The 16,525-nt window shown below is 36.7% G+C and overlaps 2 non-coding genes across 2 annotated transcripts; one reads left to right on the top strand and one right to left on the bottom strand.

Moving 5' to 3' along the window:
* Nucleotides 1-5,181: 5,181 nt before the first annotated feature.
* LOC137918574 (U6 spliceosomal RNA) lies at nucleotides 5,182-5,288 on the bottom strand. The gene has a single exon (XR_011106698.1). It is a non-coding gene; the product is annotated as a U6 spliceosomal RNA (small nuclear RNA).
* A 9,300-nt stretch (nucleotides 5,289-14,588) lies between these two features.
* On the top strand, nucleotides 14,589-14,695 carry LOC137918580 (U6 spliceosomal RNA). Its single transcript, XR_011106702.1, has one exon. It is a non-coding gene; the product is annotated as a U6 spliceosomal RNA (small nuclear RNA).
* The last annotated feature ends 1,830 nt before the right edge of the window (nucleotides 14,696-16,525 follow it).

Genomic DNA, 16,525 nt, shown 5'->3' with positions numbered 1-16,525 from the left:
CCCATCAGTGAGGTCCCCGATATCGATGATCTGGTTTAATAGTTCATATATTTAGATATTTTCTTACTTACAAATCGCAATTACTCATACAGAACTCCTTAATTATTGTCAAAGTTTAACAGATACAATACTGTCCGTGTTACCTAGCGTCTGAACGACACGAGTGGAGTCCATGGAGTTTAGTTACGGTAAAAGAGATTTAAATTTGATGCCTCAGCGCTCTGTTACCTTTAGTCTGCAGAAATTGTAGTAAGATAAGCTTACCTTCCGTCAAAAAAGTATCAAGACGGGAAGACCAATGTATGTCTTGATTTCAGTGAGAATCCTTCAATTATTGTGCTTGCAGCCATCCCTTGATCCAATTTAAATGCAGCAGCACAAAACAATTAAACAGTTCTAGCATCACCTCCCTGGTAGGCGATGAAGAACATCGCCCCGTATTCTTAATGTTGTGCAGAGCCATAGGATACAGTGCATCATGTAGTAGTAACACTTAACTACGCAATGCAGTATTAGGTAACACCTCAATACTGTGATTTATAAATAAAACTGAGATGAAACGTGTAATTAACGTAGGTGTTTACTAAAAAGAACAAAATTAAAACAAGATACGGATGCAAATTGTAAGCCAGTAATAAAGTCTGTGATAGCAAAGTTGTGTGACAGTTGAAACAAATCTGTGATATCTTGGAAACGCAGAACTACGAAAAAAACGAAAAATGATGAACAAAAGAGAACATAAAGCACGTAAGAAGAAAATATAATAAAAACAAACAAATCCCTATCGTGGGATATGAAGTGGTGAACGAGATGTTCCATAAAGCGAAGAAGTTTAAAAAACATTTATTATTTACTGTTTTCAGATTCATTTTTAGGATTTTAATGGATTATGGCCGTTCTGCACTGCAAGGCGTGGATGGCGTTTAGCCTAAATTTTTTTTACAGGTTGCAAAGTTTGCGAGTTCCCCCGGGAGCCTCGGCTCGGGCCATATTACTGTCGTTACTAGTTTGTGAGTTCGTCGAGTTCTTAGACCGTCTGGACGATAGAGTGACCCAGCGCAGGGGCGCCCGAGAAATAAATAATACGTTCATACTACACAGTATGGTATCTTTTCTGAAGGTATTGATATCTAAATGTTTATTTGTGATTGAGTTGTGACAGCCCTGCGGTAAGGAGTGAGACCTGCGATCCTAGTTCGCGGATTCGATTCCACAGATACAACAATATAAAATTCACACTTTGTGTATTAATTATACAGGATTGACATTGGTCACATAGAAGTTTCCAGACGATGGTAAGCAGCGTCTTTTGCGTGCCATAGTAAAAAATTACGATCGCCAACACGCCGGCCGCGCGTGGCGATAATGTTATATCCCATCATGGATGTTTTAGGGGGTAGCCTGACTTGCAGTGGGCGCCACATACTCGCATGTATAATATAACTATATAGTTCACTGGTATTTATCTTTAATTATAATTAAATATTGGCAGGTGGCGGTGACAAAGCAAGGTAATGTTGCCACGCCTACTAAATAAATTAGAATCGCCGTTACCGTCTTTATTTGGTTTTTGAATAATTGCAATACACGAGTTCCATTACACCTTGAGAATTATTTTTATAATTTTCTATCCAAAATTGTTGGTGATAGATAATTTTTTTCTCTAAATAAACAAGATAAAGTACTTATAACAATAAAAAGATTATATGCAAAGTATTTTTTAAATATAAATAATCAAAGATTATTCGATATAAAATTAGTTTTCAGTCTATACAAATATTAACAATTTTTGAGATATAACCTAGATTTAGTTTTCGTCTCTGAAAAATTACAATTTCGGAGTTATCTATTTATTCGGTGGGGGCGGTGAAGTATTATATTTACATACCAAAGGAGTCCATTAATAAATCTTGACTTTGACCCAAACAGGACTATCTTATAGCCAGCATTCCATTTTTAAATTAAGTCTTAAGACCATTACGGCTGTAATGGCCGTTACTATGAATACGTTACATGTTACATCTGTTAAGATAATTTGCTTTTAATTACAGAGTGGCATACTAGTTGTGTGCGAATTCTAAATTTAAAAAAAAATCCAACAGCCGGCAACCAGCTCACAATGAGATGTAATTATAAATGCAAACACTCATATCCGAGTGCTAACGACGGAATCATGCTAATTCCCGCTCGCCCCGCGCCCCGCACCGCACGCCCCGCGCCCCGCGCCCCTCGCCACGCATCCTCAATTATTTGATGCGCCAACAATGACGACACAATATTGTCATTGCCCCGAGTCTGCTGCGCGGAAATCGACCTTACTGCCATCGACCGAAGGCGGTAAGGCGGCGCTAATCGTGTAACGCGCCGTAAAATAACTATTCCCTAATAAATCCCGTATCACGCTGACAACCGTATGTTTTGTCACTCCTAATAGGTCACAGTTTTCAAAACGTATGCTTACGTATTACAACACGCACGTTCGATTTTTAACCGTAGCACTTTTACTATAAAGTCTATTTTTCATCAAGTAATCTTTACCTAAATGTATATTCAGTTAGTTCCATATTAAAATAACCGACATTGTAATTTGATCTTCAAAACAGAGGCAATAAGTAAGTATTTAGAGTACATGAAATAGCAAGTTAAAACATTACGGGGAGAGCCCGTGCAGATGGGAGAGGACACAATGCGATATCATTTGGCAGCGGAACGGACGCGCCGGGTTCGATTCCTGACAAATGAAAATTTAAATTTGTTGCCGAGTGTGTTTGGCAAACAGAATGCTATCGAATTGGACACGGCGCCATGCGTGCGCGCAATGGAACTGTGTATGTCATTATTTTATAACGATTTACACAGTTTTATAGTCACGGATTTATCACCAGGCAGACTTTAAGTATGATTAAATAACAAGTATTATTTTCGCGGGTAATTTGGCTGTGGGACAAAAGTATAATTTATTTTTTTCAGAAACGAAAGAAAGTAAATAACCCGGCATACTGGCCAGTTGAAGTGGGAGTGGGCAGACAGACAGCACGCAGAACAGACGAACGCATTACAGTTCTGGAATGGAGACCACGAATCTTCCAAGGTCTGGAGAAAGTTGTCGGTAGTCGCTGGATGCAGGCGGCTTCCAACCGTTCCCATTGGAATTCTCTGGGTGAGGTCTACGTCCAGCTGTGGACATCTGAAATGATTATGATGGCGTAGATATACTTCTGCCGCGTGGCGCTTAAAGTATTTATAAATTTAGCGCAACGTAAAACGCGGCCAGTTTATAGATAAGAATATTTAAAAAAATAAAATTTAAAATATGAAAATAGAACTACACAATTTTCTAAGAAATTACTTAAAATTATTTAATAAATGATCATTACTGTAATCTAAATATTTTTTTTTATTTTAGTAATAAAGAATCATTGTTTTTAAATATAATTTAGATTCTAATTTAATTTTTTAAAGATTTTTTTTTAATTTTTGTTATATCAAAATTTACAATTGACAATAGAATTATACGAAAGCTGTAAATGCCTTGTACATTCTTCATAGTTAAAAGAGTTTGTTGTTGACATGCCTTGTGCAACTTAAATATTACGATTCAGTTTCGTAATGGATTTAGCAGGGAAAATTTTTTACGACACGATTGTGGAAAACACCTTCAAAGAGGAACGGGACAATTACTTCTTGCACAATTGAACAATGAAAGAAAGCTTTATCCTTTTTAATAGGCTTTGATAAGCACCTTCAAAAAGTCAAGACGTAGATATAAACAAACATTTAAAAAAATATCTATTCATAGCATTACGAGTATTGGTTCTTCTCCTCATATGCTACCAGGTTAATTCTATAGAGATGAACCTGGATAGTAACTCTTTTAACCCTTTCAGGACCATAAGGTTACGGTACCATATTTAATCAATTTAGCTAGATGTAATGAATTAATAGGCATCCTAAAAACATAATTTATACAAAAAATTCAAAAAAGTTTTACATTTTTTTGGAAATTTATAGGACAATTATGTCCCTATGGTCGCTAAGGGTTACTTTCTACTTAAACATCTAAATTTTGGTTTTCTTATTGGTAAGTCTGTTTTGTTGTAAATAATGTACATTTGTTACGTAGTGTACTTTTTTTTACTTGTTTATGAATAATATAAATATAATAGGGCAAGTTATTTGTGGTACTCGGCGAAACAATTCCTATTGTTAGATGATTGGTTACTGATTAGATGGATTGTTTTTTTTGAGATGTTGAAGGTTCAGGTGATTCTTGCCGTTGAAGAGTCGTCGTTTCTTCAACCTCGACATCATATACCCCTTGGTCATCATCCTGTACTAGAAGTCTTTGGTCTTCGTCATCAAGCACTAAGTCATCTTCCTTATCGCTATTGTCGCCCACAAAAATTCGAATAATTTTATTTTTTCGAAGTTCAAAAACTTCACATCCCTTACGAAACATATTCTGCGAAAAATATGAATAAGAAAATGATAGCATTTTGGTATATCACCAAGACAAAAGTTAAGAAATTCCGTATAAAAAGTATCCCTTTACGCCGACAGGGACATCCATGTCCCATAATCTTTATAACGATTTATCACAGAATACAACATAAATACATTGCTACTGAATATTTAGAATAACAATTTACTTACCAGGTAATGATAATTTGACACTGTAAAAATTTGAAAAGCACTTTTACAATATCAATTATTTGTTCCAAACAGCAGATCATTTGCGCCAAAAGAACTCTAACGTTCCGGTGACGATAGACAATAAACGGTGTTAGTTATCATGTATTGCCAGTAAAAAATAATAAAAAGGTACTTTCCGAAATGTTAAAACAAAAAAATAATTTACAATGGTTACGTAAATATTTCATTAATCCATGATTTTTGCTTGGGACACCGGCGTCCCCGGGGTCGTGAAAGGGTTAATAACAAGTTTACATATTTTTTCATTACAAATCTATTTTTTACGTGAAGATCAGTTTGATACTAATTCCAGATCAGTTTGTTCACTATATAACTTTTAATTAAATATATGCGGAACGCAATGGTTTAACAGAACGCTATTTTTGTCGACTGATCCTTGATTCGATTCTTGTTGCTGTTTTACATTCATTGCCAGATTTCGCAAACTTGGGACGCGAGGAGGACATTACTCTAGACCTCATTTGATAAAAAAATGTGGAACGCTTCACGATTTTGCGTGTCATCCTTGCGCAGGGGCCATGCTAATCTTCTCTGTATCGTTCCAATTTTAGTATATGTACTGCCGAAGCAAGTACACTTGGTAGGCGAGGGAAGTTGTATATATACCAACCAGACGTAAAAACTCTGATAGCGTGATTTAGAACTATTTAAAAATATTCACAATTTATTAAAAATTATACAACAAAATAATTAAATTTAAGTGTATTTATTGTATTTTAGTTCATAAATGTTTAATTTATATTTATTATCTTGAAGGTTAAAATGAAATTTAATTATTTGCAACAAGAATTGGCGCTTTGCCTCTCTAGCGCCATCTATTTGCAACGATCGAGAACGCTAACAGGCAACATGCTAACGAATTGTCACGCGAAATTAAAACTATGTTTTGTAAGAAATGAATAATTTTTATAAATAATTAGTAAATTGTCGATTAAAGTACTCACAGGATGCATAAATTGTGGAAATGATTATTTTTAAAAAATAAACTCATTTATAAGTTGATGCTTAATTACAAGGTTTCCTCGTGTGGGCACGTGGAGGCGCGCGGTGCAAAAAAATTTCAAGAATTTCCATAAAGTTTATAACAAAATTAAAGAACTTGAAAAAAAATATCATGTTGAAGTTTACAACATTTTTTGTAAATCTTTTTATTAGATGAAAATTATCTTTTTTTCACTATTCCAAAAAAATTTTTTTAAAAAATATTTATTTTTATTTTCTTTAAAATAATACTGTTTCAATAATAATTAAAAATTATCATTCTCCCCCAAAAATAGGTTAATAAGGCCCCATTATTTTTAGTCTAAAAGCTTTCAGTGTCATCGACCATAGTGAAGGCTAGATTCCGAGACCACTCAGCTTTTTGATTGATAAATCAGTTGAGTACTTTCCCAAAATCTTCAAATCTGTTTGTGCGAATATCAGAGAGCGCGGCTAGTGCGACGTGCAGCGCGCGGCGAGCTCACAGTCCGTGAAGGAGAGTTCCGCGTTCACCGACGACCGTCCCGGTGAACTTCGCATCGGCTTCTCATACTTGCAATCCGCACCGCGTCGCATAAAGCCATCTTCACACTACTCATTTTATTTACTACGATTTTAACTGGAAACATTATGAAGTGCCTCTGTATTTTTTTTTTTTAATAAAAATGACATTCTTTAGTAAATAACTAAAAATACATGTGACATGTTATTAAAAATACATTTTTTTTTGTAAAAGATACTGGATGCAGACAGCTCCAAATGGTTCCTTTGTAAATGTGGCGGAGGTCTATGGTTCAAAAACCACATTTTCTATATGTAATACGCACTAAACTATAAGACACAAATCGCAACAAGTATTCATTCATTCATTTGTTTCTAGTTTCTTTCTTAGTTCTGCCGACTCGCTGACACTATTTTCAACAGCTGTTGGGCGCGGTTAGCTTTCAAATAAAAAGACGCCATCTATCAGCTTTGTAAGAAATAATAGAGAGAAAGAAATATATTTTGAAGTTGCTATCGGGCCACGAAGTTTATTTATTGTTATCACAATTCGTACCAGCAGCTCCGTTGGAAGAAACACGGCGACTGTTGCTTGTAATTACTTGCGTGTTTCAAATTCAGTACAACGTGTCGCGACTCGCAAAGCGCGGCCGCCATCTTTAATTCTTGTTCAGTCGTGCAAACGGACGGATTTGAAATTGCGGTGCGTTTAATTAAACAATCAATGAATTTAAAAAAATATATGTGAATTTGGAACTCAGCCGCGAGACAAATTTTTAATTGGACTTATTGTTCATATTTTCGGTCGAGTTTCGGAAATATTGAAGAGTTTTAGATGATGTATGGTCCACCGGAACTGGCTAAATTTTGAAAGTGGTCTATACGAAAAAAGTCCCTGGGAATAGCGAAGGATGAGAAGCGATGTCTGAAAGGTAACGTGAAATCGATGGAAAAACGAAAAACTAATAATAGACGTCTGAGACGGATAAAAGAAGAGCGGGAAAATAAAAATTATTATGTGAATAAATTATTAAGAAAATATTATCCCTGTCCACCCATGACAGGAGAGGTCCGAGAGACCCCAAAAAACTTAACTGTGTATTAGAAATAAACTACGACACTAAATATTTCCTGAGAAGAAGCGAACACGATTGGGCTGATCACTCTATAATGAGTGGTAAATCCTTCAAAAAGCATCCTATATATTTAACGACACCAAATTCAGCGCACATTCAAGTCTAGCAGCGCCACTTAGATGCAGGCATGAAACTGCAAAAAGAATCGAGCAGAATCGTCTGAGAAGATAGCAGCGTGGAGCCGCCCTGACGTGCCGAGACAATCGATTGCCGCAATTTGGTCCCGCGCCGGGGCCTCGCTTGTCACCGAAATTAAACGCAATTGTTTCCCGCGATTCCAATTGCAACCCGCCCGCTGCTTCTCAACGTCCTTATTTCATTTTCTCCGCGGCAGACATTTCTCTCCATTTTAGAACAGAGGCGGTAGAAAGGAACCGTGCAACGTAGAAAATTCTCGGTTATTAGTCAGTTACATTTTTTTGTAACGTTCGCTGCATAATTGGCATTTGCAAATTTCGTGTAAGGCCGCTTATAAGGTTGTCAAGCTCGAGTGCTCCAGGGGTTTCGGCTATCATAATGCTACTTCACCAAATTAGGCGACGTCTTTCACCGCTTCGGGCGCCCAAGCGTTGGAACGCTAAGCGGGGGTCATCGACGAGACAGCTCAAACCGAGGTCCCCTTATGAGGCCTTTGACATTAATCACTTCATGAAGCGTTCACCGAACTGATCCAATAAGTGGAACCCTAATCCGATGAAATAGTAATAAGTGGCGGCCCAAGCCGAGGCACCCCCGGGGGCCTACGAGCTCAGCCGGCGTAAAAGGAGTCTTATGCTAGGCGCCCCGGCGCCTCGAACCCGCAGAATCGCAGATGACACTTGGCAACAGTGAATGTGGTCCAAAAAAAGTTAAAAGCTTTTTAAGCTATTTGTTACAAACCAGAGACAATTTTACACCTCTTCCACCTCAATTCATTTCCCGGGCGGCTTGTAACGCACGGTCGCGGCGACCGGACGGGATCGCACCGCGCTTGCACGAAAAAAATACACTCAGCTGACCACGTGTTGTTTTTCTTGTAAAAAAAACACCAGTGCGCCTACTGCGTCGATCCATTTGTACTTTATTTGCGGCCGCTGACCCCCGATCAATTTTGGGAGCACCTGCCACGCGGGGTCCGCGCCGCCTCGCTTGATATTGGAAAAACATCCACGTATTTGTTACGGTAGCTTAAAAGCTTCCACGATTTATAGTATCTGTATGTTCATAAATACAAATGACTCGACAAATTCAAAGCTATACGTTTGAAGGGCTCATTTGTCAACTAAAGGACTTTAGACTTTTATAAATCTTTCAATCACTTTGTAATTATAATTTCATTCTGATGCTAAAATCGACGATTTAGGCGGCGCTGACTATGTGGCCGGCATACCTAGTAGGGAGTGCAATCATCTTCGTCGCCTTGCTACTCAGAGATATAGTATTAGTAACTTCTTCGGTCAGTATTTATCGATCACAAATAAAATCAATAAATATCGCGATCACTTTTAAACATGTTCTTCGAGCTGCGTTATTTTGATTGAGCTTTTGTACAGCAATCGGACAGGACAATGACTCCTGTGCAACGTCCGCGGCGACAGCTACCAACTGATAATATCTTCAATAACCATTTAATCAAAACGGTAGCCCGCTCTCGAATTACTCTTCAATCTTTTCCAACTCGGCAAAGCGAATATTCAAAAATCTTTCATTTAGGTAATTATTTGAGAAAAACAAGAAGGTAATTAAACACGGGAGGACCTTTTAATATTTTTTTGCTTTCAAATATTAAAAGGACTCGGCGCTGAACACTTTTATAACTCAAATACTTCCGACAGCAAATTCAATTGATTAAATTTTTAGGCTGCAAAGACCAATTTGCTACGAAATCTTTCAATTCAGTGAAGGAATCACTAATTATAATTAAATATAAGATGAAGCGCTTACATTAAGTCATTAAGCACGAAATCAGCCGTCGGCTTCTAGCAAACGAATCTCATTTAACCGTGCTGAGGAAAATACTGAGTAAATTACATTGCACTCTATGTGCGTACTTATTAACATGTCCAAACGGTCTTTTTAAAAAATTATGAACAAGGTACGTGTCCACTAGTGGACATTCTACTGCTGAAATAAAGATGATAATGATTGCATGCACGTATATCGGATATTTAACTAAGTTGTGCAGTAATGGTTGTCTGGAAGAAATTGCCGATTGCGATAAGACCGCTGTCCAAAGCCTGTTTTTTTTATGGCCCCCGCTATTGGGGGCCTCTCGTACCCCTATCTTAGGTAGGACAGGGTCTTTATTGGCAATTTAATTTTTTTCATATAATTTTTTATTTTCATTCTCTACTTTCATTCTTCACATAATCTTTCATTCTATTCTTTTATGCTACAATTCCGCTTTCTTTCACTTTTGCTCTGTGTCCTTTCATTTCTCCCTCATTACTTGTTACATTTTATCTTTTTTCTTTCATTCACATTTTTATCACACTTTATATCACATTTGAGTTACATTATATCACCTTTTTTCTTATTGTCTATTTAAATTTTTATTTTTTGTATAACTTTTTTAATTATTTTCTTGCAGCATGAGAGGAATTCTTCCCTAGTTTCATTTCCGCCTATCAGGGAGGCTATTGTCTCCTCCCTGATTTTAACGCCAGACCGGCAATCGAATTCGAGTCCAAATCCTGTTTACGCAGTCAGGAACTAATTAAATTTCCACTCGACTATCATCTGTCCGAAGTGTGGACAAAACTGTAGACGAGCAGCTGCGTAAGAATCATTGCTCTCGGAAAATGCCTCAGCGACGTCATGATTGAAAACTCCACGCGGCCAGTGGTTGCAACAGCACTACTCTCCCTGCGCATCATTTGTTACTTTTCTAATTTTAAATATTTAAAAAAATAAATCGGTCACCGGACAGCCTGTACTTGTTCATATGTAATTTGACAAAGTTTACTTTCACTTACTGTAGTTATCTGTTACTGTACTTATCGCTACAAGATGTATTTTTTTAATTTTCCTAAGATCATTACGTACGACTCCGAACAGGCCTGTTAGTATCACCAGGAACTGTTCTTTAGCATTAAAATTACTCATTAAAATGTACTTCATGTAAATCTCCATTTTTCCAGCATTTCCTTGAACCCACTCGGCTGCCGTCGAGCCGCATCGAATATTTGATTTCATTTCCGGCCGCACTCGACGCCCGCTAACGCGTCGCGACGCGCGCCGGTCCTACTAAACGGGCCTGTGACGTTTATTGACGACCTTGCGTAGGGTGACGTTCAAATAACTCAATATTCGGACAGTCCAACACTGTCTGCTGCACAAAAACTTTACAAATCATAACATACATATTCATTTCATCACTTCAAAATATTCCTGTTATTAAATTTGACCTATTATTGTGTACATACATCCTTAAATCTCTTTTGCTGCAAGAGAGTGTAACGTTAATACAAGGCGCGTTCACATCGAGGAAGGTGATCGCTTTGTGTTTACATATGTGTGTTATACTTCATGTTATGTATATTAAGGTAATGCGAGAAGCTTGTGAATTTAAAGAAATGTAAAAACCTTGCGATAAAGTCTTACAAAAGTCTTTTTGTTTAGATACCGAAAGGATTGCTGGTGTTATCAAAAATTATTAAACATAATTTTGTTGTAGTGAGATTAAAACAATTGATAATAACTGTATCATTAAGCCATGGAAAATATATTAAAAAAAAACAATTTTATATTTTTTGTAAAAAAAATATCGTTTTCTCGTAGCAGGCACAACCGATTGTCACCCTAGGAGCCACAGTGAAATGTCAAGCAATTTATGTCAAAGTAAGACGAATCACTCGGAGCGCGCGCGCGGTGCGGGGGCCGCGCGGGGACGGGGGAAGCCTTGTTAAGAAAGGAGTGCGGCTCCGCTCGCGCGCGGCCAACACTGTGACATCTCTCAATACGCAAACTGCTCGCCTTCTCTATGAAAGCAGGCTTGTAGCCAAGCCTAACGATGAAACATTTATAAACTGGCAGAGATCAAAACGTTTCTTCTATACAGAAGCCATGGCGTCATTAGTTCTGTATAGCAAAGAGAAAATGCACGTTTGTCACAAAGTGGGGCAAGGATGGTTTTTGTCGGAAATCACTGCAATTGTTTCTTATCATAGCTGCACGAAGAGCCCAGGGGAACAGCTGCGAGATAGAATCAGAGATGGGAAAATGCGCAGAACTAAGATCACTGACGTAGATTAAAGAAATGTTAGTCCGGGTGATGGTGTAGGCGTGGGTAGGCCCCTCGCAAGGTGGACTGCCGACATAATCAAGGTCGTAGGAAGTTGGTGGACGCCGACGGCGCGACGCCGGGCATCGTTGTGATGTTTGGAGGAGTCCTACACCTTGCAGAGAGCCTTGCAGTGAGCGCCCATCGGCCGGCGTGAACGTCGACAGATGAAGTCGTCGTCAACATAAAGTCAAGTAATAAACTAAGACTTCTGTGCATCAGGTATAAGGTTGCTGAGCAGCTACTCGGCTGCAGGCGCTCAAATGTTTTGCACGGGGTCACTTACTCACCCCCTCGTCCGTTCCCATAAAAGTCCCAAATCGAAGCAGCTTTCAACGAAGCGTTTAATTTTGAAAATCGAACGTTCTTTTAATTTCGCTCGTAACGCCGACTGACCGTTAAAATATTGATTGCCATCAAATTTGGAACCGACACCGTGACGTCGCGCGTCACTTCCGACCGCAGCGGCCACGCGCGCAGCGACGAGCGGAGCGCACGCCGCAGCGGGAGCGGAATGGGAACCTTTATTTATTTACGTTTATTTAATACTCTTTACTGTACGCCTCGTAACAACTGAGATAAACAAAGCAATTGGCGGTGTTATTCCTCAAGGCAATTTCTTATCAACGACCTTAGTATGTAAATAAGAGAAAGAACAGTAGAGGATAGTCAAAGTGTGCATAGAAACAAATGCATATTTACATATAGATACAAGCAAACATTCACGTAACGAGCAATGCTATTCAAAAACCATCTATCTTGTCTTAAGCTAGCATGTATTGCTACACACATACACACACATACATTTACACAAATCTGTTTAAATACAATTAGTGTATATATGGCACACGGGTAGAAGCCTAGCCTCTTTGCTAGCCAGTTGAACGGTGTTCATCATATATACGGACCCTTGTCAAAATTTCGCAATCGATTTTTTATAAACTTTATACACAGTAAATTCTTAAGAACCAAACTACGAAATAAGATATTTCTTATATCTCTAAACGAAATTAGACGAAATAGTAAAAGTCATCAAGAAGAACGAAAGCATATGTATGTTAATAAAAATTAAAAGCAAATAATATTACGTAAATATATCTATATAACCCTATCCACCCTGACAGGAGTTGAACGAGAGGCTCCAAAAAACGGGGCCTTAAAAATGTTTACATATCAATAACATTTGAGAAGTAAAAAAACACATTAAGTAATGCATAGATATAATTTTGCCGATTATTCATGGCCCACCGACCCACGCGTGGGTGCGGGTCGGACAGGTGCCGTCGCTTAATGCACTGTGCACCTCATTTCCGCTGACCGCCAGCTCGGGCCACAAAGCGACGCGGTGAATTCCACTTTATTAAAAAGCTCTCAAGCCGCGTGCACTCGCTGCTCTGCGGTTTTGTTTAAGTCAGTGTTTACAACCTTTTTTCGTCCCCGCTTGCCGTTATAACAAATCGCAAAGCTGTATCTGTATATAGCAGTATTCAAAGTCTTTGTTTTTATGTATTACTTTATGTTTGTCAATAATCTGTTTGAAACTATTTAATGGAATCAGGCGTTACCTCGCGGTTACGCCTGTTTGTAACTACCGCTGCTTGATCAAAATACCACCACATTAGCCGATATATATAGAGATGCCCACTGCATAGCGTAGGCTTCCCTCTAATATCACCACGACTGACTGACTGTTTGTCTTTTACGTAATAATTACCTAGTTTCATGCGATAATGATAAAATCATAATTTGTTACTTTACCATGTTTTGTAATTTATATATATTTTGTAAGAGGAATAATGAATGTTAGCTTTGCTTAAAGAAATGAATAAAATTAATACATATATAAATAAATACTACCTGAATATTTTTTTAGGAACTCGTGAGTTAATATTTTACTAGTTACAACTTTACCTCACTAAACAAATAGTTGAACTAAAATATATGAAATCCAATAAAATAACATGATGAAGTAAAATTGATGAAATGTTATTTATAAATATATCCATAGTATTTGCAATAAAATCCAGTGACATTAGAAACGCAAACGCGTCACAATTATATTTTATGAAAACGCCATCTAGTGGCCGTCTAAAACTATACCAAACAATTTGCAACGGTTCGTGAATTTATTTTAAATTATAACATCGGAATCCGTTAAACAATAACAGTACATGTTGCGAATTCACTAAAATATTTATAACTTTATCTCGTACATATTTATAAATCATTAAAATTCTTTTCAATGTATTTCTCGTTTTCTTTATTTTTTTACATAAAAAATGAATGTTATTAATTGAATCAAGTGTCATCTTTCGGCAATAAGGCGACTTACTGCTAAAATTATGATGCTGTCACAGCATTGTTATCTTTTAAGAAATTAAGACTAGTATAATTAATGTCAGAACAAACTGAAGAAAGAAAACTTTATTGTTTCAAAGAGTATATTTGTATATTACAACATATTATAACAGAATTACAATACTTAAAACCAAACTTAAAAAACATTAGTGTATGCTCTAGTTTATCTGTTGCGTATTAAACCGCACAATTTCAAAAATCTATTACAATGTAACCAAGTTAGTCTTTTCATTTTAAAGAGCTTAGCATTAGTTTTATCAAATAAAATTTTGAAACTATGAAGCGCCATCTTGTGTAAATAAATGTATATAACTTGAATTTTTTGTGATTATCATAGTGTCCTTTTTATTCACTAGGTAACAGGTGACTTTTTGATTAATTTCATAGTCCACGTATAGATGGCGCTAAAGAGTCAATGCATTAGATTTTATAACAAATAATTTTATTTCATAATAAACTTAAAGATAATAAGCATTTTTTATACATATCCGAATAACAAAATGTTAAATACACTTGAACTTTGTTATTTCGTTGTGTAATTTATGATAAATTGTGAATATTTTTAAATAGTTCTAAATCACGCTATCAGAGTTTTCGCGTCTGGTTGGTATATATACAAGTTCCCTCGCCTAGCAAGTGTACTTGCTTCGGCAGTACATATACTAAAATTGGAACGATACAGAGAAGATTAGCATGGCCCCTGCGCAAGGATGACACGCAAAATCGTGAAGCGTTCCACATTTTTTTGAGCTTTTAATTTTGGTACAAAACTTTGTCGAACGTTCTAGACACGTGATGAGGGAGTGCGTCGGGCGGCGGTGCGGGGGGTGCGGGGGGTGCGGGAGACAGGCCGCCGTCGGCTTCATACGGCGTCCCTCGCAGACGATTGCACGTAATTAAGTTTGGTCCTTTTAATGAATGTAATGCGCGAAAGCCGTTTCATTTCCGATCGATACGGGAACATGTTTTTTAAATTTTGTGTTATTACATTAGCAGGCAACGCTTTGCGTGTTCACCGCGTTCAGTCAAACGATCACAATAAACTTAACCATTGCGTGTCTTATGCAAAAATATGTTTCCTTTGTATTTACATCAGGTTTGTACTGTAAATTTCGACGAAACGATTTGATGATCTGCGTTTTTGTCAGCATTATTTATGTTAGCTTGTTTGCCGCATTATCTAATTTAATTCTAAGACACGGCTATATTTAGTTTCTTTTGTGATTTTACTTAATTAGGGAAGAATCTTTTTCCTTGTCACTGATTTGTTGTTGATTTTGTTTTACGTTAAAGATAATATTTTAATATATAAAATTTTATTTATTGCAATTTTCACTTGTCTTTGATGCGGAAGCTGATACGAACCCAATTTATATGATATACATGTGTGTATATCCGATTTAACTTATCATTATTAACGATTTTGATATATCTGTTATTAACTCATTAATCTACTTCCTCGCTACTGACTCTCTCTGTTCAATAACTTCTCTGTTTAGTTTAGTCAAGTCAAAAGCGAACGCTCACGCAATTTAATTTGAATTTTTTATTTCAATGTCCTTAATTTTTTTATTGTGTTTTTGTATTTTTTATATTCAATATGATATGATATTATTATATTATTCTTAATTGCATGTAAATTGATTAATTACTGAAATGTTTTAATTTTTTGTTGTTGAAATTATGACTATTATATTACAATTGTTAGTGATTTTTAATTTTTGATATTGATTTTTGTTATTACTATGAAACATTTGGATCGATAACGTTGATTAGAAATTTTTATTTGCTTCTTATCACTCGCTTTTATAATCAGATTTATTCTGTTAATTCACAGCACCAACTGTTGCATAGCTGCAGCACTTTGTATTATGTTATATTTTACGACATATAATATTACGATTTTAATATTTTTCAATTTATATGTATATTTGTATATGGCAACCATCGTAAAGACAGCCGGGTACGACCAACAAATATACAGTTAAAAATGTTATCGTGTTTCTTTTTGCAGTTCACTATTTGCAACGATAACATTGTATATACCGCAACTGCATGTTTTCGGTGCGTGCCTCGGTCACCGTTATTTTTTAAAAATAGAAAAGCCCGCATCGGAGCTGCGACTAACATATAAATTGGATTTTACTAAAAAATATTATATCGTTGTGGAAACAAAAATGTTCATTTATATACACAAAATAACAAAGATGTAAACTAAAAAAGAAACAATTTATTTACAACTACATGACGCGGGCTTATCGCTCGAAGCGATCTCTAACAACCTTTACTTTGTTTACTTTTAAACTAAAACGAAATTACTTATTGAGGCCAGGGCTGAGCTTCTGTGGAAGCCCTCGAGGATAGTAAAGGTAAAGTGCGCTTTTGGCCTCAAATCCTGTGATGATTAAAATGTCAGCAGAAAAAAATTATGACACAATTCCCCCATAGATATCGTACTGTCATGTCGTAGTGTAACGGAAAAAATAAATAATTAATATTTATTTGAAAGTGACGTGAATTTATTTATAATTTATCTTAACCGCACATCGGGCGACGCACCGCACGCGGCGCGCCA

Source organism: Battus philenor, unplaced genomic scaffold (genome assembly GCF_028537555.1).
Source record: "Battus philenor isolate CCGP_79_NKW_IND1 unplaced genomic scaffold, ilBatPhil1.0.hap1 SCAF_14, whole genome shotgun sequence".
In the NCBI taxonomy this organism is placed as follows: Eukaryota; Metazoa; Arthropoda; class Insecta; order Lepidoptera; family Papilionidae; genus Battus; species Battus philenor.
This window is presented reverse-complemented; position numbering and strand designations above follow the sequence as displayed.